This window comes from Anomaloglossus baeobatrachus, chromosome 2 (genome assembly GCF_048569485.1).
Source record: "Anomaloglossus baeobatrachus isolate aAnoBae1 chromosome 2, aAnoBae1.hap1, whole genome shotgun sequence".
Classification (NCBI taxonomy): domain Eukaryota; kingdom Metazoa; phylum Chordata; class Amphibia; order Anura; family Aromobatidae; genus Anomaloglossus; species Anomaloglossus baeobatrachus.
The window spans coordinates 262,903,506-262,926,438 of NC_134354.1; the positions used below are offsets into that span (position 1 = coordinate 262,903,506).

General features: G+C 51.4%; 1 protein-coding gene across 2 annotated transcripts in view; it reads right to left on the reverse strand.

Moving 5' to 3' along the window:
- LOC142289818 (opticin-like) overlaps positions 1-22,933 on the reverse strand; it is a 426,930-nt gene that overhangs the window by 398,982 nt on the left and 5,015 nt on the right. The window lies entirely within an intron of this gene.

Here is a 22,933-nt window from a genome sequence, read left to right on the forward strand (position 1 = left end):
ATTTTCCTTTTTGTTTTCTGTAAAGTAAAAGGTATAACATAATACGGTAGAATACATTTTTAATAATAACTCTTCCCAAAACGGGAGGCACATCACTTTAACGTTGCAACGGTGTACGGTTACGGTTTCCGCTCTCTCCCACCCAAGCAACCTGGCCCTGATGCTGCCCCTAAAACCCAGGCAGCACCCCTTGACCCACAGTCCAGCACACGGTTCCCGAGCGGGATCTGTCCTTCCCTCCAGAGGGTAGCCACCGGTCCTTTTGGTGGCTGGGCCCCAGCCTGCTCTGCTTAGGGCCCTCCCTCCAACCTGCCTCTCCGGAGGCGGCCTTGCGGAAACGGTAACGGTACCCAACATATTTACAAGCCACTAACGTCTGTGGTTGCCCTGCAAGTTCACGGGCTTGTCCATGGATAGTTCCCGTGCATTTTTAAACGGTCCCCACGGGGACAACGGTGCCGGCTCCAGCCGGTTGCAAATCAACAAACAAATCAGGTGACTTCTTCGGTAATTATCATTTATCATCTTTTCCAAACAAACAAACAAACAACCATACGGTACATTCCCTGACCCTTTTTATCACAAAACGGTCTCCCTGTACCTAAGTGGGGGTCTACCTAGGTTGGAACGGGTGGACCTTCGGGGCCCGGTGTCAGTGGTGCTGGGCAGTGGGGTAGAGGGAACAACTGGTTCCACCTCCCGGCTCACGTGTGGGGCAGGTGGAGGCATAGGGGAGCTGGGCATAGGTTCATCCCTGGGTACTGGCATTGGTTCTGGCTCACGGTTGATCACTTCCACTACTCCTTCATCCACGGGCTGTGGGAACAGTATCACTGGAAGTATCACCGCGCCGTTCTGCATAGGCCAGTTTGCGGGGAAGTCACCCATCACCGTGTGGATCACCTCTTTTTCCTTTTCCGCTGGGGGAGGAGCTGGTACCTCCGGCATGGTCTTCAAGGCTGGTGGGCACCTTTTCAAATGGTCCCGCGAAACCGTGGCCAACGTGCCCCCTTGTTCGCGACTGATCTGGTAAGTCTTGCCATTTTCCCATCCGGTGGGCTGGATAACGTAGGGGGTTTATTCCCATTGATCATCCAACTTGTGGGTTTTTCTCTTCCGCTTCAACACCACGTCTCCCGGCTGGAAAGGCCCGGCAGCCGCTCTCCGATTGAACTGTCGCTCCTGCTGTTTTCGACTCTGACCCAGGTTCTTCTCCACATACTCCTGAATCTGTCGGTACTGCACCCTCCGCCGGGCATCCCATTCAGCCGTTGCGGGGAGCGTCTCTGGGGCTTCCAATCCCATTTCCAAGTCCACTGGCAGCCGGCCAGGCCGAGCTCTCATCAGATACGCTGGGGTGCACTTTGTCGAGCTGGACGGGATATTATTGTACATATCGACCAAGTCTGGCAGCTTCTCCGGCCACAGGTTCCGTTCCTCTAGTGGCAATGTCTTGAGGAGACCCAGGACTAGATGGTTCATCTTCTCACACATACCGTTGGTCTGGGCATGGTAAGGAGTGGTCCGGATCTTCTTGCAACCATACAGCTGACAAAACTCCTGGAATACCTCCGCTTCAAAGGCTGGACCTTGGTCGGTGAGCACCTTCTCAGGGTATCCATGGGGTCTACAGAAGTACGCCTGGAACGCCCTTGCAGCGGTACGGCCGGTTAAGTCCTTGACCGGGACAACCACCATGAACCGAGAATAGTGGTCCACTATGGTCAAAGCGTAGGTGTACCCACTTCGGCTGGGGGTGAGCTTCACATGGTCCAAGGTGACCAGCTCCAACGGTTGGTGTGTAACGATGGGATGCAGGGGGGCTTTCTGGCTAGCCTCATCCTTCCTCCTCAACGTACAAGGACCACACTCCTGACACCAGGCTTCTACCGATTCCCGCATCCCACTCCAATAGAACCGCTCCCTTAACAACATCTCCAGCTTCTTCCACCCGAAGTGGCCGGCGCCATCATGGTACGCCTGCAGAACGGTGGGTACATCAGCCTGGGGAGTAACCAGCTAGCGGGTCTTCTCGTGGGTTTTCGGGTTAATCAGCTCCCGGTACAGCCTCCCCTGATGCAGGTTCAGTCGGGCCCGTTCTTTCCACAAGCGTTGGGCCTCCGCTGGGGCGGCAGGGTCCATCCCAGCGGCGCCTTGCTCTACCAGGTTCTTGACCAAGCGGACCGCAGGCGCCCGATTTTGAGCTTCTTGCCACTTCTGACTAAGTAGCGGATCCAGATTCACCCGTTGCTGGTGGGCATGGATCTTCTCACCTGACGGCCGGTGGAATGCAGGCAACTCGATCTCCTCGAGGTCATCATCTTTGCACTCACCTTCTGACAAGTGGGGCATTCGAGAGAGAGCATCAGCATTGATGTTGACACGACCGGCCCTATATTTGATGGTGAAGTCGTAGTTGGCTAGTCTGGCTACCCACCGTTGTTCTAATGCACCCAGTTTGGCCGTGTCCAGGTGGGTCAACGGGTTGTTATCCGTAAAAGCGGTGAACTTTGCAGCGGCCAGGTAGTGGCGGAACCGCTCGGTGATAGCCCACACCAGTGCCAGGAGCTCTAGCTTGAAAGAGCTATAGTTCTCCGGATTCCTTTCGGTCGGCCGGAGTTTTCGACTAGCATAGGCAATCACTTTCTCTTTGCCTTCCTGGACCTGGGATAGGACTGCCCCCAAACCCACATTGCTGGCATCAGTGTGGAGAATGAATGGGCAGCTGTAGTCCGGATACGCCAGGACCTCTTCTCCGGTCAATGCCTCCTTCAGCTGACGGAAGGACTCCTCATGCCTGTCCTCCCACACCAGTGGGGCTGGTCGCCCCCCTTTGGTCTGTCCCACGAGGAGGTCTTGCATGGAGGCAGCCATCTTCGTGTACCCCTTGATGAAGCGCCGATAGTACCCTACCAGACCCAGGAACTGCCTTACTTCTCTCACTGTAGTTGGTCTCGCCCAGCTCTGGATGGCAGTGATCTTCTCAGGGTCGGGAGCGACTCCATCCGCACTCACCACATGCCCGAGATACTGCACCCTGGGCTTCAGCAGGTGACATTTAGAGGGCTTCAATTTCATCCCGTACTTGGCAAGGGACGCGAACACCTTGGCCAGGTGCTCCAGATGGGCTTCATACGTCTGGGAATAAACAATCACATCATCCAAATACAACAGGACGGTCTCGAAGTTTAAATGTCCCAAACAGCACTCCATCAGCCGTTGGAAGGTCCCAGGGGCATTGCACAGCCCAAACGGCATGCTATTGAATTCGCAAAGCCCCATCGGGGTGGTGAAGGCGGTCTTCTCCCGGTCTTCTGGGGCCACGGCCACTTGCCAGTATCCACTGGTGAGGTCCAGGGTGGAGAAATAATTTGCCGTCCGTAGCGCGGCCAACGATTCTTCAATACGGGGCAGTGGGTAGGCATCTTTGTGGGTTATCTGATTAATCTTCCGGTAGTCCACACACATCCGCATGGTACCATCCTTCTTCTTGACCAGTACCAACGGAGCTGCCCAGGGACTACAGCTATCCCGAATGACCCCTGCCTCCTTCATATTCCTCAACATATCCTTAGCACACTGGTAATGTGCAGGGGGAATAGGCCGGTACCTCTCTTTGATAGGGGGGTGTTCACCAGTGGGGATGTGATGTTGGACCCCTTTGATCTGCCCGAAGTCTAGTGGGTGCTTACTGAATACCTGTTCATATTCCTGTACCACCCTGTGTACCCCCGCTTTGTGATGTGTAGGGGTATCGTCAGTGCCCACATGTAGCTGTTGGTGCCACTCCTTCACCCCCCCCTGCGGTGGGGAAGTGCTGGTAGCAGGTGGGGAGACGGAGGGACTAGTTTCATGAATGGTGTGAGGATCTAGGGTGAGTAGTTTGGTGATGGTGGCGTACCGGGGGAGCCTGACCTCTTCCTCCCCACAATTCAACACCCTCACGGGCACCCTCCCCTTTTTCACGTCTACCACCCCTCGGGCGGCTACTACGGTGGGCCAGTGCTCGGAGGGGATGGGCTCCATCATGGCAGGGTAGTCACGCCCCTGAGGCCCTACGGCTGCCCTACACCAAATCATCATCTCACTCCTGGGGGGCACAAGCAACGGGGCCGCATCCATCACTCTCACGCCACCAATCTCTCCTCCTGTTGAATTTACATGCTGGCGGTACATCAAAGCACGAATCTCACGCTGCACAGCTCTCTGTCAGCTCCCTGCCGCCGTGGCGGCCAGCTGCTGCAATAGGGCCAACACATCACCCATACAGTGCTCCATCACATTGGTTCCCAGCACTATCTTCGGGTTATGATCACTGGGCTCATTCATGATCACAATCATACCCTGGTGTTGCAGTTCAGCCTGTCCCACTGTCATGGCCACCTGCTTATACCCCACTTGGGTCAACGGGAGTCCATTGGCAGCAATCAGCGTGATACTAGTGTCTGGGGGTGCCAGCTCGTCCGTCCCCCAATACCACTGGTACAATGTGTATGGTATGGTGGTTACCTGAGATCCAGTGTCCAAGAGAGCCATCACCGGTATACCGTCCACCACCACGGGAATGATGGGTCGAGCTCCGACATACCGATCCCTCCAGTCCGAGGGGCCATGGGGTTCTACTCCTGAGGGTTAGCCCGGGGCCCCAGGGGTTGCTCGTTTAACGGGCACTCTCGATAGTAATGCCCCGGCTTTCGGCACTTGTAGCAGATTGGAGGCCTGCTCCGCGGGGGATTAGCACCTTTCCGCTGCATCCAGGGCACATCTTCAGGACTGTCAGCAAGCTGTATCTGTGCTGGAGACTGAGATCTGGTCAGAGGTTGTAGTGCAGCAAGGATTTTGGCAAGATCTCCGTCCATACGACGGACCTGGGCTGCCAGTTCTTCCACCGTGCTGCTCGGGGCTGCAGATGTTGGAGAGGTTGGTTTGGCGGAGGGCGCCACAACGGGAGCCGTCTCAACGGGCCACGGGGCGGGTTCCAGAACTTCGGTAGCTGGGGGTTGTAATGCTTTAATGGCCCGCTCCTTTAACACAGCAAAGTCCACATCCGGGTGTTCCAGGGCCCACAGCCGGAGCTGTTTACGATCCTCAGGGGACCTCATCCCTTGCGCGAATTGCTCCACTAACATCTTGCTGCTATCCGCCTCATTAATAGGGTTCGCCCGACTCAGCGTGCGGAGGGCGGTCTGCAACCGTAGAGCATAATCCCGAATGCTGTCCCCTGCCCGTTGCCGGCACTGGTAAAACTGCATCCTCAACTCAGCTTCAGTCTGGGTTTCAAAGGCAGTCTGTAGCTTCTTAAAGATGGTGGATACAGAGAGCCGGTCCCCCTCGGCCCAGGTCTCCGCTTCCTGCTCCGCCGCACCAGTTAGCTGGCCTAGCACTATTGCTGCACGTTGCTTATCAGTCAGGGGGTACAGCTCTAGCAACGGGTTAAGCTTTTTCCGGAAGGCCTGTAGGGCATCCGGTTTTCCGTCATACTGCGGTAGCCAGGCAGCTCCGGGCGCATAGGGCAAGGAGAACGGCATGACCTGAGCGAGCGCGGGGGCCGCGGCATCTCCCGCCGGTGCAGCCAGGACCTGGGCAGGCCCATTCCCATCCGCGGGTGCCGCTGCGGCTGCGACCACCGCTCCTCCAGCGGCTCCGTCGGGGGCAGACATCTTGTTTCCGTCCCCCTTAGCTCTTTCCGGCCCCTCCTCTTTCGGGGCGGGGTCTTGGCCTTCGCGCCTCTACTGCTCGAGAAGACGCTCGAGCGGGAACTTTTCGCGCAAAAGATGGCGGCTTCTGCAATTTTTCTGCCGGATACCTCCGGCGGTAACAAGGCGCACCTCTGCCAAACGGCAGAGCGGTAGGATCCTGTTCGTGACGCCAAGTTGTCGCGGGCGGGGAGGAGGGTGTCAGCACATCGCGCTCACCCCTTCTGCTCGGGTCCGGCTGCTCAGTGGTGGCTCGAGCCGTAGGCCGGATCCCGGGGGTTTCCTCGAGCGGCACTCCTCGCCCGTGAGTGAAAGGGGGGTTTGTTGGGTGCGGGGATTGTTATAGTTCGTGACGCCACCCACGGTTGTGGTGATTTCACCACCGCTGCTCGATGCGGGGATCCCGGGGATGGTGAAGGGGAGCAGCCTGGTGTTGTGTTGCCCCTCCGTGGGTAGGGGTTGGTGATCCCGGGGCCCAGTGGGGGTACAGGGGCGCAGGGGCAGCTCTGTGCCTTGCGGCACGAAGGTACTCACTCAGCCAGTAAACACGACACAGTTCTCGGTAAACAAACGGCTGGTTGGACGGGTCCCTCGGACGGTTCACGGTGCTGCGGTTCCCTGCAGTTAGCGGTGACGGTCTCTTCCCTGCACCTTGGAAATGTTTGTTTGGTAGCGATGGATTCCCACTGGTTACCCGCTCCCCGACTGCAATCTGGGCCGGAGGAGCTCCACACATTGCCCGCAGGCGCCGGCCCTGGGAAACTGGTGCCTTGGCGGTGGCGGTGTTTCCCCGTTGTGGTTGGACCTTTGCCGTCAATCAGGACTTGCTTGTTGGGAGATCTACGTTCCCTTCACTAATGGATTTAGCAATTTACAGCGACTCCAAGCCTTGCTGGGATCCGAAAAGCCCCTGCTCTGATGCTGACTGCCCTTTGTATCCGCTCCAGACCACCGGGCACACAGCCAACGGGGTCCTTCCAGTAACCTCCAGACAGTCCCACTGCAGACCTTCACCGCTGTCTACTGACCTTGCTGACTCCGTCTGGGCACACAGCCACAGACCAACTTCAGGCTTTCTGTCACTTCACCACTGTTTCACTTCACTCTAGCTTCCTCCTGAGCTACACTCTGTTGTTTCTCCTTTCACTTGGTTCGTTACTCCGCTCTAGCCCTCAGCTAGACTTCACACTTGCCCTGCCTGGGCTCAACTCCTGGAACTCCCTGCCTCCAGGGCTGTGACCTCCTAGGTGGGCGGACACCAACCGCCTGGCTCCACCCCCTGGTGTGGACACCAGCCCCTGGAGGAAGGCAACAAGGATTTGTAGGTTAGCTGGTGTACCTGCAGGGAATGTGGGGTGTGTCTGTATGTTGTTGTGACCTGTGACCCCTGGCTTGCCCAGGGCGTCACACATTTGCATTGCATTATTGTTGTGATCCGCATGTTTTTTTTAACATAACAAAGGCAGTTCTTTCGTCTTTCTCTCTGTCGGTCGGTCTGTCGGTCGGTCTCTCTCTGTCTATGTCTCTATCTCTCTCTCTGTCCGTGTCGGCCTCAACCTCCCACCCCCTCTCTCATACTCACCGATCCACTATCACCGGCGCGGCGCTGCACGGCGTTTACACTGTGGCGGCTTCTCCTCTTTTGAAAATGCCGGCCGCTCATTAATCCATCACGAATTCCCTGCTTCCCCCGCCCACCAGCACCTATCATTGGTTGCAGTCAGACATGCCCCCACATTGAGTGAGAGCTGTCCCACTGCAACCAATCACAGCCGCCGGTGGGCGTGTCTATAGGAAAACACAATACACAGATAGATGATAGGATTAGCAAAAGGTGAGGCCCTACTGACTAAAGGGACTGATGGTGGCCAGAGAAAAACCCTGCAAAAATCCAAAAACCTGATAGTACAAAAAGCCCTCAGATCGCTAGATCTGAACTCCATCCTATACCAGGCACTCTTATCATACCAATGAACAGAAAGCAGGAACCATTACAAATTCAAGAAGCAACAAACAAATGGACTAATAGGAGCAATACTCCAAACATAGCTGCAGGGGGCTTCCCAGCTAAGCAACTGAGAGGGAAGATCCCCGCATGCAAATAAACTGACAATAACCACAGTAAATGACAAACTCAGATTAGAGCAAAAAGAGCCAAACAACATATAAAGAGCCAAGCACTTATCTGGGGTAGATGTGGTCTAGAGCAGGATGAAGCAGGCTGGTGAACAAAGAACAACTGACATCCAGCATAGCCTGCTAGCAGACCAGGGTTTAAATAGGCAGAGAGTTAGCAATGAAAACGCCCATTGCTCAACACACCTGGTCTCTGTCCAAACCATTCCTTGCCACAAGAGGGAGCCATACAGCAGCAAAAGCATAACTGACATTCACAACAGGTCCCCCTTAATTTGGATACCAGCCAGGGTAAAGCCCCAAGGCTGAAGGCTGGTATTCTCCGGATGGGGAGCTCCACGTTATGGGGAGCCCCCCAGCCTAACAATATCAGCCAGCAGCTGCCCGGAATTGCTGCATCCATTAGATGCGACAGTCCCGGGACTTCACCCGGCTCATCCCAAATTGCCCTGGTGCGGTGGCAAATGGGGTAATAAGGAGTTAATGGCAGCAGCCCATAGCTGCCACTAAGTCCTAGGTTAATCATGGCAGGCGTCTCCCCGAGATACCTTCCATGATTAACCTGTAAGTTAAAGAAAATAAACACACACATCCAAAAAATCTTTTATTTGGAATGAAAGACAAAAAAACACCCTCTTTCACCACTTTATTAACCCCTCAAAAACAACTCCAGGTCCGACATAATCCATGCAAGGTCCCACGACGCTTTCAGCTCTACTACATCGGAAGCTGACAGTAGCGGCAGTAGAACACCGCCGCTCCTGTGAGCTCCATGCAGCAACTGAAGTGAGTAGCGCGATCAGCTGTGCTGTCACTGAGGTTACTCGCGGCCACCGCTCTCAGGTGGAGGATTGCAGCTGTGGCTGCGAGTAACCTGAGTGAAAGCACAGCTGATCGCGCGGCTCACTGCAGTTACTCAGGGGATTTGCGATCACAGTTGAGACCTTCACGTGTGACCGCAAATCAAGCCGCGGCACACGCACATAGCAGAGCGATCACAATGAAGTCGGGTGAAATTAATCCGAGTTCATTCTGATCGCGCGGCACTGTCTCGCAGCCAGCCATGCTCTTTTTGACAGTGTGGTCCCACTCGTCTCTGCTGCAAGTCTATGGGGATGCTGCAGAGCCGAGTGGGATCGCACTGTGAAAAATGTACATTCTGGATGCTTTTCCCACTCTGTCTATGGCAGAGAAAGCATCCAGAACGCATGAATTCTCCAGGAATGTGCTCACGTTGCGTTCTGTCGAATGCGTCTCTCAACGCAGCTTTGTCGGCTGCGTTTCGAGATGCATAGGTAGTGACTTACACGCTGCGGAATTGAACGCAATGTGCGCACATGGCCTTAGGCTGGTTTCAGACGTCCGTGTTTCAGGTACGTGTGACATCCATTTTTAACACAGATGCCACACGTACTTATGTTATTATTTGCTGTTACTCACACGGCCGTGTTTTCATACGGACCGTGTGACCTCTCATGACCCCGCACGCACACACGCAGGCATGTCTGTTTTTTCTCCGGCAGCACGGGTGTCACACGGATCAAACACTGATGTGATCAGTGTGACATCAGCGTGACACGTGCTGGAGAAAACACTGGTCTTTTTAATAAAAATATTTTCTATATTTACCTCTCTCCAGCGATGCTGTCTCCGGTTCTGCTGCCTCCCGCTCCTGACCCCCGCTCATTAAACTCACTGAATATTCACTGCAGTGAGGAGCTGGAAGCCGGAGCATCGCGGGGACTTCAGTGCCGGGGCCGCATCGCTGGGTGAGTATACAGCAGAGTTTGTGTGTGTTCAGTGTATACATGCATGTGCGCTATGTGTGTGTATCTGCTCGGTGTATCCATGTATGTCTGCTATGTGTATACATATGTGTGTATATGTGCTCAGTGTATACGTGTGTGTGTGTGTATGTGTGTGTGTGTGTAGTGAGAACCTGGAAGCTAGAGTATCGTGGGGACAGCATCGAGGACTCATCACAATTCCCAATGAACTCTGATGAACCCGTGAAGCTGCTCCCGTGTAGCGCGGGTGTCGCGGGGGTCATCAGAATTGTTGTGTCCCATGAATGGGAACAACCTGTTGTATGTAATTCTTGCATTGCATATTTTTCCTCCTATCAGGAAATTCCTTTATTGTTACTAGGTAGATTAGACTGTATGAAGTTTGTCCCTATGTACCTCCCTTAGTTGGCTTCTGTATAGAATGCTCCTCCCTTCTCCTTCAGTTTAGTCTAGAGGAACCATTGCTAAAGAGACATGTCTACAACCCTGTACAGATTATTCCTTTTTCACCTGCCTTTACTTTGTACTTAATACAAGATTCTAGAAGGAAACTACAGCGTTTCTCCTTGTCTTTCTACAAGTCATCGTTGGGCTGAGTTAACACTATCTGTGGAAGCCGGTAGAGTGAGTAAAATCATACAGTTACCCCAAGGGGCTGATAAAGTGAAAAGGACTAGCTGTGACCGGGATTAGTATACATATATCAGTAAAGAACCTGTTTCCAGGAGTGCTATACTGCATACAATCCAGAGAAAGGATTACCCCAAGGGGCTGATAACAAGCCACAACATAAAACTTTATAGCAGCTTCAGACAAAGTGCCCTGTAAAGTATTAACCTTAGTGATGTGTCGTTCGCGAACGAGCCGATTCTTTGAGCCGGCTCTTTGAAGTGAACGATATGAGCCGAATCATCAAAGTGAACGAGCCATAAAGAGCCGCTTTTTTTTTTTTTCTCTGCTTCAGGGGGAAGCAGGAGATAAAGGAGAAGAGTAAAGTAAACACAAGCTCTGGGCAGGAGCTGACACTTAAAGCTATACACACATAGTGGTTCTTCCTTAGTTCAGTGGGCACAATTGAGTACCAGGGAATGATGTGCTAGGGTTAAGTTTTCTGACCTCGACTGGCACATATGGTAATGTGTAGGAGGAGAGGGGCTCAGCTTGTTTGCTGATAACAATGATCATCTTCTCTAGGTATTAGGGGTGCTTCACACACAGCGAGCTCGCTGCCGAGATCGCTGCTGAGTCACGCTTTTTGTGACCTCATTAGCGATCTCGCTGTGTGTGACACTGAGCAGCGATCTGGCCCCTGCTGCGAGATCGCTGCTCGTTACACACAGCCCTGGTTCATTTTCTTCAAAGGCGCTCTCCCACTGTGACACACAGATCGCTGTGTGTGACAGCAAGAGAGCGACAAATGAAGCGAGCAGGGAGCAGGAGCCGGCGTCTGACAGCTGAGGTAAGCTTGTAACCAAGATAAACATCGGGTAACCAAGGTGGTTACCCGATATTTACCTTAGTTACCAGCCTCCGCAGCTCTCACGCTGCCTGTTCTGCCGGCTCCGGCTCTCTGCACATGTAGCTGCTGTACACATCGGGTTAATTAACCCGATGTGTACAGCAGCTAGGAGAGCAAGGAGCCAGCGCTAAGCAGTGTGCGCGGCTCCCTGCTCTCTGCACATGTAGCTGCATTACACATCGGGTTAATTAACCCGATGTGTACTGTAGCTAGGAGAGCAAGGAGCCAGCGCTCAGTGTGCGCGGCTCCCTGCTCCCTGCACACACAGCTAAGCGGTGTGCGCTGGTAACTAACGTAAACATCGGGTAACCATACCCGATGTTTACCTTAGTTACCAGTCTCCGCAGCTTCCAGATGGCGGCTCCGTGCAAGCGCAGCGTCGCTTGCACGTCGCTGCTGGCTGGGGGCTGTTTACTGGTCGCTGGTGAGATCTGCCTGTTTGACAGCTCACCAGCGACCATGTAGCGATGCAGCAGCGATCCTGACCAGGTCAGATCGCTGGTCGGATCGCTGCTGCATCGCTATGTGTGAAGGTACCCTTAGTCAGGGTTCAGGACCACCACAGTAAAGACCTGACCAGTTGTTGGGTAAATAATAGCATTTTAGACCAAACATATGTAAAGAAGTGTATACAGCTTCAATCATTGTATAGAGTTAGTAATAGAAGTCAGCACTTAGTGTCCAGTGTGTGCACAGAACAGATGACCCCTGACATGTTCATTTAACCCTGTAAGGTTTTCTTTCTGGCATAAAAAAGAGAAAATCATTGCTAATAAGCCATGTCTCCATTCCTTCAATGTTTAGTGGAAGCTGCTGTGTGTGTGTGTGAGTGTCTGTGCATGTGTGTGTGTGTGTGTGTGTGTGTGTGTAATTTTTTTTTTGTGACCACAATTGATATTTTTTTACTAGTTTGGTGACTACATACAACATATTCATTAGCCTCTATATGCATGTGTCTGTGGCGTTGTGGTGTCACAATTCTCGCAGTTAAGACTTTTTTTCTATTTCTGTTAACAAATCCTGGTATTTTTAGATGTAAATAGATCTGATATTTGCACACATCTATAAAACACTTTTTTTTGTATTGCTTCCTAATTATCAGTGGCGTAACTAGAGTCTGGTGAGCCACAGTGTGAAATGTAGACCTGGGCACTCCCCACCTGTCACACTCCGCGCGCACACATGTTGGTCAGATCATATGTATGGGCCCCGTGTATATATGTCCCTTATCCTGGTATATATGGTGTTCCCCTCCCACCACCATAGTCATCCAATTATTATAACGCATCCCCATATTCCTCCATATATCACAATGTACCCTCATAGTCATTTATATATTCTAATGCATCCCATACTCCGCCATAGTCATCCAATTATAATAATGCACCCCCATTATCCTCCATATAGTATAATGCAGCCTCACAGCCCTCCATATAGTATAATGCAGCCTCACAGCCCTCCATATAGTATAATGCAGCCTCACAGCCCTCCATATAGTATAATGCAGCCTCACAGCCTTCCATATAGCCTTCCATATAGCATAATGCAGCTTCACAACTCGCCATAGACTATAATGCACCCCCCTCCTCCCCCATAATCCTCTGGCGAGCGTGTACTCATTAAAAAATAAATCTGTACTTACCTCTCCTGGTTTCCCCGCAGCACTGACTAATGTAGAAAGGACATGTACAAAAAACACCACATAAAAGAGGAGCGAGGGCCCTGTCCAGAAGAGCTGACAATCTGAGGAAACGGAAACAATAATGCTAAAAACTGTTTTTACTGCTTCACTAGATACATACAAGGGTGTAGAATGAAGTTCCCAATGTACAGGGGAGGTTCTGTATCATCACAAGGTGTAGCAGAGGGTTTTTTTTTAAAAAAAGAGCCGTTTTTGAGCCGAAAGAGCCGATTCTTTTTGGTGAGCCGAGCCGAATGAGCCGGCTCATCAAAAAGAGACGGACTGCCCATCACTAATTAACCTGTTATCAGAACTGTGTGCAGCTATAAACCAAGAATCCCCCATAAGCTAATTGTAAATTGCAACCAGAGACTTTGCAAATACATGCTGTAAACACAGACTGCTGGCTGCAGAGTTGCAACATTGTATTGGTTTCCCTGACAACCAGTGCAGAGCAGCAGTCATCCTTCCTGATGGAGTCAAAAAGAACAATTTCCCTACCTGCTTTAAAGCAACAGGAGGAAGACATGGACTCACACTTACATTACAGTGAAAGAGCTAAGCGGTTGCCCAAACCAACATGGAAGGTTAAAGAGAACCTCGAAACAGCCAGAAGTGAACTGCACACCCAGACAGCATTACTGTGGCAAAGAGTGCAAAAACAAGTGACTGTTTTATCTGCGCCCGGTGCTCATGAGCTACCACCAGAGGGAGCCCTTGAACAACTGTACTCAGCATACCGGTCTTACAAAGAGATTTGTAAAAAATATTCCTCCAGCGTGCTGAGATCAAATACGTCTGAGTCTGAAAAAGAACTACAGGACTTTCAACAGCTTAATGCTGAACGAGACCGCACCGTGCGCGACATTGTGAGCGAGACTGAAGCAAAAATTGCGCAAATGTCAGGAGCGGCATCTTACAAATCCAGGTCCATTAAGAGCTCAAGGCACTCACTCAAATCAGGCTCATCAAGGTACTCAACCCTCAGCGAGCAGCTCATAAAGGCGCGCACTGAAGCAGAAACAACAAAAGTACACGCCATCTTCGCCCAGAGAGAAGCAGAATCTGCACGCAAAGAAGCGGAGATGAAAGCAGAATCTGCACGCAAGGAAGCGGAGATGAAAGCAGAATCTGCACGCAAGGAAGCAGAAATTGAAGCCCTTCAGAAGGAATGTGAACGTGTGGCGGCCATAGCAAGGCTAAAAGTCTTTGAGCAAGCTCTGGGGGGGAGCCAAGAAGGCAGCGCCAGTTTGTGTGATCTCGATACAGAAGACTCACTTAAGCGTACAAGAGATTACGTGCTGAGCCAAGCTGACGAACTGCCAACTACCATCAACATTCCCGTCAACGCTAACACTTCTCCAGAGCTTCAAGACACTGATCCACCTACAACTTCCAGCCTTCCATGTCAGTCCAATGCACCTCAGACTTTCAAGCCTGAACCTGCTTCATATTCCAATGGACAGCCACACCCTGCGCATCAGCAACCTCTGTATGCCCATGTCTACATGCAACCTAGCATGCCGGCAAGGCACTACACTCCCAACAACTGTGTAGTTCCAGCCCCGCATACAACAGAGACTGTACACACCAAACCGGCGGTCACTGGTCTAAACGCCTACGCCACTCCGTACTTTCCCATGTTCCCGAACCACGAAGCTACGAACCACGCAACCAGCACCACGCAGTCAGCAAATGTGCCCCAAATATCGGAAAGATCAGACATGTCCGACTTTGCAAGGTACATGATCCGCCGAGAACTCACCAACACCGGTCTCACAAAGTATGACGACCAGCCTGAAAACTACAGAGGGTGGAAGTGTGCCTTCAAAACCGCAACGCGTGACCTTGGCATTACGGCTGCTGAAGAGCTGGACTTGCTAATCAGGTGGCTAGGGCCACGGTCTACTGAGTGAATCAAGAGACTCAGATCCGTCTACATCAGCGACCCAACAACTGGTCTCGCAACCGCATGGGACAGACTAGAGAAAGGCTTCGGCAGTCCTGAAGCAATTGAAGATGCATTGCTGAAACAGCTATACGACCTTCCCAAAATATCTGGCAAGGATGCTTCAAAGTACCAGGAACTCAGCGACCTGCTGTCTGAGCTCCAGCTGGCCAAAACAGACACACACCTACCTGGCCTCAGCTACCTGGACACCGCTCGTGGGGTGAAACCCATAGTCGCCAAGTTACCTTACAACGTGCAGGAAAGGTGGACTACGGTAGGAACAAACTATAAAAAAGAGCACCAAGTCTCCTTCCCTCCATTCTCCTACTTCTGTGAGTTCATCAATGGCATCGCGGAACGTAAGGCAGACCCCAGCTTCACCTGTGGAGAACCCACCGACTCCACTTCACCAGCTCCCAGATATGAGAGCACTCATCAAAATGACAGAAAATGTAGGGGCCCAGTATCAGTCAAAATGACCGACGTTCTACCACCTACACCAACGTCAGCACCAAACAAGGGCAATGAAGGCGGGAAGGCAGAAAATCCAAACCGCCAGTGTCCTATTCCATGACTGCCACACCCCCTGAAGAAGTGCATTGGCTTCAGGAAGAAACCCCTCCAAGAACGAAAGGAACTCTTGAAAAGGTTTGGGGTATGTTTCAGGTGTTGTGCCTCTACAGAACACCTTGTCAAGGACTGTAAGGCTACAATTAAGTGCATGGAGTGTGACAGCACAGAACACATACAAGCGCTCCACCCATCTCAGCCTGATCCTGCACCTACACCTTCTCCTACCACAAGTCATGGCGGGGAGAGTACAGGCCAAGCTACAAACCACCTCACAGTATCCTCCTCGTGCACCGAAGTCTGAGGAGAAGATCTCTGGGACAAGTCTTGTGCGAAAATATGCCTAGTAAGGATATATCCCAAAGGTCACCCAGAGAGGGCCGTGAAGGTGTACAGCATCCTGGATGACCAGAGCAACAAGTCACTTGTCAGGTCTGAACTCTTCGACTTGCTCGGCTTAAAAGGAAATGCCTACCCTTACACACTAGGCACTTGCAGCGGCATCTCAGAAGCTTGCGGAAGAAGAGCCAGTGGTCTCGTGGTAACATCTCTGGAAAATACCATAGAGATACCTCTACCGACACTCGTCGAGTGCAACCAGATACCGGCTAACCGGGAAGAGATTCCAACGCCAGAGGCAGCTCTTCACCACCCTCACCTGAGAACTATCGCCAGCAAGATCCCACCTCTTGATCATAGTGCAAAAATCCTGATTCTGATTGGAAGGGACATCCTCCGGCTACACAAAGTACGCCAACAAATCAATGGACCACATGACGCGCCATTGGCTCAGCGCTACGACTTAGGCTGGGTGATCGTAGGAAACGTCTGCGTAGGCAAAATGAAGAGTCCCGACGCGATCTCCTCCTACAAGGCGCACATCCTCCCAAACGGTCGCGGCACTAACTTTCAACCATGTCCACATCACTACTGGGTGAAAAAGAGGCTGAGCGACACCAGGTGGCGACAGCAGCCGCCCGACTGCGCGGACGCATACTATCTCTAGGATGACGACTTCGGGTCAACAGTGTTTGAGTCTACAAATGAAGACAACAAGTTGGCACCGACGAGAGAAGACAAGAAATTCATAAAGATTATGGATAAAGAGTTCTCTCAAAATGACTCTAACAGTTGGGTAGCCCCATTACCCTTTCGGTCTCCAAGGCCAAGGTTGCCAAACAACTTCCAGCAAGCAACCGCAAGGTTTTCCTCTCTAAAACGAACCTTGAAAAGAAAACCAGAGATGGAGAAACACTTTGTCGAGTTTATGCAAAATATCCTCGACAGAGATCATGCTGAACCGGCACCACCGTTGAAAGAAGGAGAAGAATGTTAATACCTTCCATCCTTTGGGGTCTACCATCCTCGTAAACCCAACCAGATCAGGGTGGTGTTCGACTCCAGCGCTCAGCACGAAGGCGTCTCCCTTAACAATCTTCTTCTCTCCGGACCTAACATGAACAACAGTCTCATTGGAGTGTTGATTCGTTTCAGGCAAGAACCCGTGGCAATAATGGCTGATATCCAGCAGATGTTCCACTGCTTCATCATGAAAGAAGACAGCCGGAACTATCTTAGGTTCCTATGGCACAAGGACAATAATATCCAAAACGAAGTCATAGACTACCGGATGAGGGTACACGTTTTCGGAAACAGCCCTTCACCAGCTGTGGCAATCTATGGACTGAGACGGCCGCCCCAGAAGGTGAGGAAGAGTACGGGCATGAGGCTTGCCAATTCGTAGAAAGGAACTTCTATGTGGACGATGGGCTCAAGTCCTTATCCTCGAGTGAAGAAGCCATCAATCTGCTTTCCTAAACTCAGGGAATGCTTGCTGCATCAAATCTCAGACTCCATAAGATTATATCTAATAGTCCAGAGGTAATGGAAGCGTTTCCACCCGAAGACCACGCCACAAGTTTGAGAGACCTCGACTTGGGTTCCGACGTCCCTCCTACACAACGTAGCCTCGGCCTGCTATGGGACATCAAACAGGATGCTTTCACCTTTCAAGTATCACTCTGTGACAAACCATTCACTAAACGAGGAGTGCTATCTGTGATAAACAGCATCTACGATCCCCTCGGATTTGTCGCACCCTTCACCGTCCAAGGTAAGATCATGCTAAGACAGCTTACTGCCGAAAATACAGATTGGGATGCTCCGCTGTCATCCCAGAAACAACAACGTTGGGAGGCCTGGAAGAAGTCCCTGAAGGTACTCGAAAAACTCCGGATTCCACGTTGTTATTCGTCAAGGTCTTCTTTGGTTGTCATCAAAAGAGAAGTTCACATCTTCTCCGATGCGTCTACAGAAGCCATAGCTGCAGTAGCTTATCTGAAGACCTTCAGAAGGCACAACAAAGTGGACTGCGGGTTCATCCTGGGTAAGGCTAAACTGACTCCAAAACCCGCACACTCAGTGCCAAGGCTCGAACTCTGTGCCGCAGTATTGGCGGTAGAAATCGCTGAGGTTGTGAGAGATGAAATGGACCTCACAATCGAATCCTTCACATTCTACACCGATAGTAAAGTGGTACTGGGTACATATATAACCAAACGAAGCAGTTCTATGTCTACGTGAGTAACAGAGTAGAACGTATCAGAAGCTTCGCTCGTCCTGAACAGTGGCACCACATTCCCACCGAACAAAATCCAGCTGACCGAGGAATGAGACTCATTGCTGCGTCCAAACTTGGCGACAACATGTGGCTGACGCCTCCAAGTATCTTATACGAGGAGACCTGCGATAACTACATTGGCAACATGTACGAGCTGGTGGAACCAGAATCCGATAAGGAAATTAGACCAATCATCTCCGCTTGCTACACTTCAGTGACATCAAAACAGAAGTTGAGACCTCATCACTTCGAGCGCTTCTCAAGTTGGTCATCTGCGGTACGAGCCGTAGCTCATCTTATTCACATCGCTCACTGTTTCTACAAGTCTTCAATGTGCCACGGCTGGCACATGTGTGCGAATCATCCTGGTGTCATCGACAAAGAACGTGCCGAACAAGTCATACTCAGGTGCGTACAGCAAGAAGTATATCGCCACGAGATTGACAGCATCACAAAGGGTGTTAACCTTTCCAAAACTAGTTCGCTCTTCAACCTGAATCCAGTGCTCGATCACAACCAGTTGCTACGAGTGGGCGGCCGGATTGGAAAATCTGATCTGCATAACAAGGAACAGAATCCTATTATAATTCCCGGTCGACACTACGTTGCTACCTTGTTAGTCCGACACTATCATGAACAAGTGCAGCATCAAGGTAGACAGCTTACCGAAGGCAGGACAGATCTGCTGGTTTATGGATAAGGTGTGTCTCTTCAGTGCTTCATAGATGCGTCAAGTGGCAAAGGTTAAGAGGAAGACATCAACATCAGCAGATGGCAAATCTTCCAACAGATCGTTTAAGTACAGATCAGCCTTTCTCGTATGTCGGTGTAGATGTCTTTGGTCCATGGTCAGTCATCACAAGAAGAACTCGTGGAGGAGCTGCAAGTAGTAAGCGATGGGCTGTCCTATTTACCTGTCTTAGCATCCATGCAGTTCACATTGAAGTAATTGAATCCATGGACTCTTCCTGCTTCATCAATGCCCTAAGAAGGTTCTTCTCCATCCGTGGGCCTGCCAAACAATTCCGGTCCGACTGTGGAACTAATTTCACAGGCCTCTTCTCCACTAGCGTTTTATAAATCACAGCGATACTCGGCTCAAAATGTGAGTGGAGTATCCTGCGTGTGATCTGCGTCTGGTCTGCGTACGGTGTGTGTTTTTTTTCTCACATAGCATCCGTATGACATGTGAGCGTCATGTGAGTGCTATGTGAGTTTTTAGGTAAGCAGCGTCAGACTGGCTACAGGAGAAATCTCCTGTAAAACCAGTCCTGGCCGCGGTTACCTGCACTCAGCTCCAGAGCTGTAATCTGAGCTCCAGCGTTCTGCCTGATCTGTTTGCAGCTGTACTGAACTGACCAGCAGTCGCCGGGGAATCCATCACTCGGCGCTCGCTGTTCAGGCTGCAGTCTGGAGCTCAGGGGACAGCTCGGGGTTCAGTGCAGGTAACAGCGGTCAGGCCTGGTTTTACAGGAGATTCCTCCGGTAGCCAGGCTGACGCGTTATGCAAGTGTCAGGATCCATGTGACATGCGCATGCCACCCGGATTCTGACTTGCATGGGGGTGAGAGAGCTGAGAATCGCATCAAATCGCAGCATGCTGCGATTTCAAGGAGAGCCTGTGTATCGTCTGGAAAAAAAGGGGAAATGGAGACAGCATCATAGGAATCCATTTGCAAGATTACAATCCGTTTCCCAATGCGATGGAATTAGGAGAAAAAAAAAACGCTAGTGGAGAAGAGGCCAAAGGCCTCTTCTCCACTAGCGTTTTTGTCCTGCAAATTCCCTCGCATTGAGAAACGGATTGCAATCTTGCAAATGGTTTCTAATGATGCTGTCTCCATTTCCCCTTTTTTTCCAGATGATACACGGGCTCTCCTTGAAATCGCAGCATGCTGCAATTTGATGCGATTCTCAGCTCTCTCACCCCCATGCAAGTCAGAATCCGGATGGCATGCGCATGTCACACGGATCCTGACACTTGCATACCGGGTCAGACTGGTACCGGAGGAATCTCCTGTAAAACCAGTCCTGGCCGCGGTTACATGCACTGAACCCCGGAGCTTTCCCCTGAGCTCCAGAGTGCAGCCTGAACAGCGAGCGCCGAGTGATGGATTCCCCGGCGATTGCTGTTCAGGTCAGCACAGCTGCAAACAGATCAGGCAGACGCTGGAGCTCAGATTACAGCTCTGGAGCTCAGTGCAGGTAACCCCGTCCAGGACTGGTTTTACAGGAGTTTTCTCCCGTAGCCAGCCTGACGCTGCTTACCTAAAAACTCACATAGCACCCGCATGATGCTCACATGTCATACGGATGCTATTTGAGGGAAAAAAACACACACTGTACGCATATCACACACAGGATACTCGACCCACATTTTGAGCCGCGTATCGCTGCGATTTTTTACACGCTAGTGGAGAAGAGGCCTAAGGCCTCTTCTCCATTAGCGTGTAAAAAATCGCAGCGATACTCGGCTCAAAATGTGAGTCAAGTGTCCTGCGTGTGATCTGCGTGTTATCTGCGTGTGGTGTGTGTTTTTTTCCTCATATAGCATCCGTATGACATGTGAGCGTCATGCGGGTGCTATGTGAGTTTTTAGGTAAGCAGCGTCAGACTGGCTACGGGAGAAATCTCCTGTAAAACCTGTCCTGGCCGCGGGTACCTGCACTCAGCTCCAGAGCTGTAACCTGAGCTCCAGCGTCTGCCTGATCTGTTTGCAGCTGTGCTGACCTGAACAGCAATCGCTGGGGAATCAGTCACTCGGCGCTCGCTGTTCAGGCTGCAGTCTGGAGCTCAGGGGACAGCTCGGGGTTCAGTGCAGGTAACAGCGGTCAGGACTGGTTTTACAGGAGATTCCTCCGGTAGCCAGTCTGACCCGGTATGCAAGTGTCAGGATCCGTGTGACATGCGCATGCCACCCGGATTCTGACTTGCATGGAGGGTGAGAGAGCTGAGAATCACATCAAATCGCAGCATGCTGCGATTTCAAGGAGACTCCGTGTATCGTCAGAACAAAACGGGGAAATGGAGACAGCCTCATTAGAAACCATTTGCAAGATTGCAAACCGTTTCTCAATGCGAGGAAATATGCAGGACAAAAACGCTAGTGGAGAAGAGGCCTAAGGCCTCTTCTCCATTAGCGTTTTTTTAATCACAGCGATACTCGGCTCAAAATGTGAGTCGAGTATCCTGCGTGTGTCCTGCGTGTGATCTGCGTACAGTGTGTATTTTTTTTCCTCACATAGCAATCTTGCAAATGGTTTCTAATGAGGCTGTCTCCATTTCCCCTTTTTTTCCAGACGATACACGGGCTCTCCTTGAAATCGCACCATGCTGCGATTTGATGTGATTCTCAGCTCTCTCACCCCCATGCAACTCAGAATCCGGGTGGCATGCGCATGTCACACGGATCCTGACACTTGTATACCGGGTCAGACTGGTGCCGGAGGAATCTCCTGTAAAACCAGTCCTGGCCGCGGTTACATGCACTGAACCTCGGAGCTGTCACCTGAGCTCCAGACTGCAGCCTGAACAGCGAGCGCCGAGTGACTGATTCCCCAGCGATTGCTGTTCAGGTCAGCACAGCTGCAGACAGATCAGGCAGACGCTGGAGCTCAGATTACAGCTCTGGAGCTGAGTGCAGGTGACCGCGGCCAGGACTGGTTTTACAGGAGATTTCTCCTGTAGCCAGCCTTACACTGCTTACCTAAAAACTCACATAGCACTAGCATGACACTCACATGTCATACGGATGCTATGTGAGGAAAAAAACACACACTGTACGCAGATCACACGCAGATCACACGCAGGATACTCGACTCACATTTTGAGCCGAGTATCGCTGTGATTAAAAAAACGCCAGTGGAGAAGAGCCCTAAGGCCCCTTCTCCACTAGCGTGTAAAAAATCGCAGCGATACTCGGCTCTAAATGTGAGTCGAGTATCCTGCGTGTGATCTGCGTGTGGTGTGTGGTTTTTTTTCCTCATATAGCATCCGTATGACATGTGAGCGTCATGCGGGTGCTATGTGAGTTTTTAGGTAAGCAGTGTAGGGCTGGCTACAGGAGAAATCTCCTGTAAAACCAGTCCTGGCCGCGGTTACCTGCACTGAGCTCCAGAGCTGTAATCTGAGCTCCAGCGTCTGCCTGATCTGTTTGCAGCTGTGCTGACCTGACCAGCAATCGCCGGGGAATCAGTCACTCGGCGCTCGCTGTTCAGGCTGCAGTCTGGAGCTCAGGGGACAGCTCCGGGGTTCAGTGCATGTAACCGCGGCCAGGACTGGTTTTACAGGAGATTCCTCCGGTACCAGTCTGACGCGGTATGCAAGTGTCAGGATCCGTGTGACATGCGCATGCCACCCGGATTCTGACTTGCATGGGGGGGGGAGAGCTGAGAATCGCATCAAATCGCAGCATGCTGCGATTTCAAGGAGAGCCCGTGTATCGTCTGAGAAAAACAGGGAAATGGAGACAACATTATTAGAAACCATTTGCAAGATTGCAAACCGTTTATCAATGTGAGGGAATTTGCAGGAAAAAACGCTAGTGGAGAAGAGGCCTAGGCACATTGTGGGGCTCAGAAGAGAGGTGGGCATTTGGATTTGGGAGCACTGATCTTGCTGTATTTATTTTTGAGAGGGGAACCAATGCGTTTTTCAAGAGCTTTTGTGCTACCAATAATGTGGAAGCCCCTATATTTACGTTAAGCAATGATGGACCTGAGTGAGAATTGTGTTTTGAGGGTTGAATTGAATGCTATTTGGTGGTGGTTTTAGTAAAGAACATTTTGGATCGTTCACATCCTGTGGTCTATGCTGTGCACTTACATCAGGGTTTCGTCCAATATCTCCGTAATACGTGATTCAGGTGAAACCTGCAATGCATCTATTCACTAAAGAGGCAGCAGAGTTACTCCAGACTCGGTTTGGCCGTCTTTTCAAAGGTGAACAAAACTGTTGATGACCACACTTTTGTG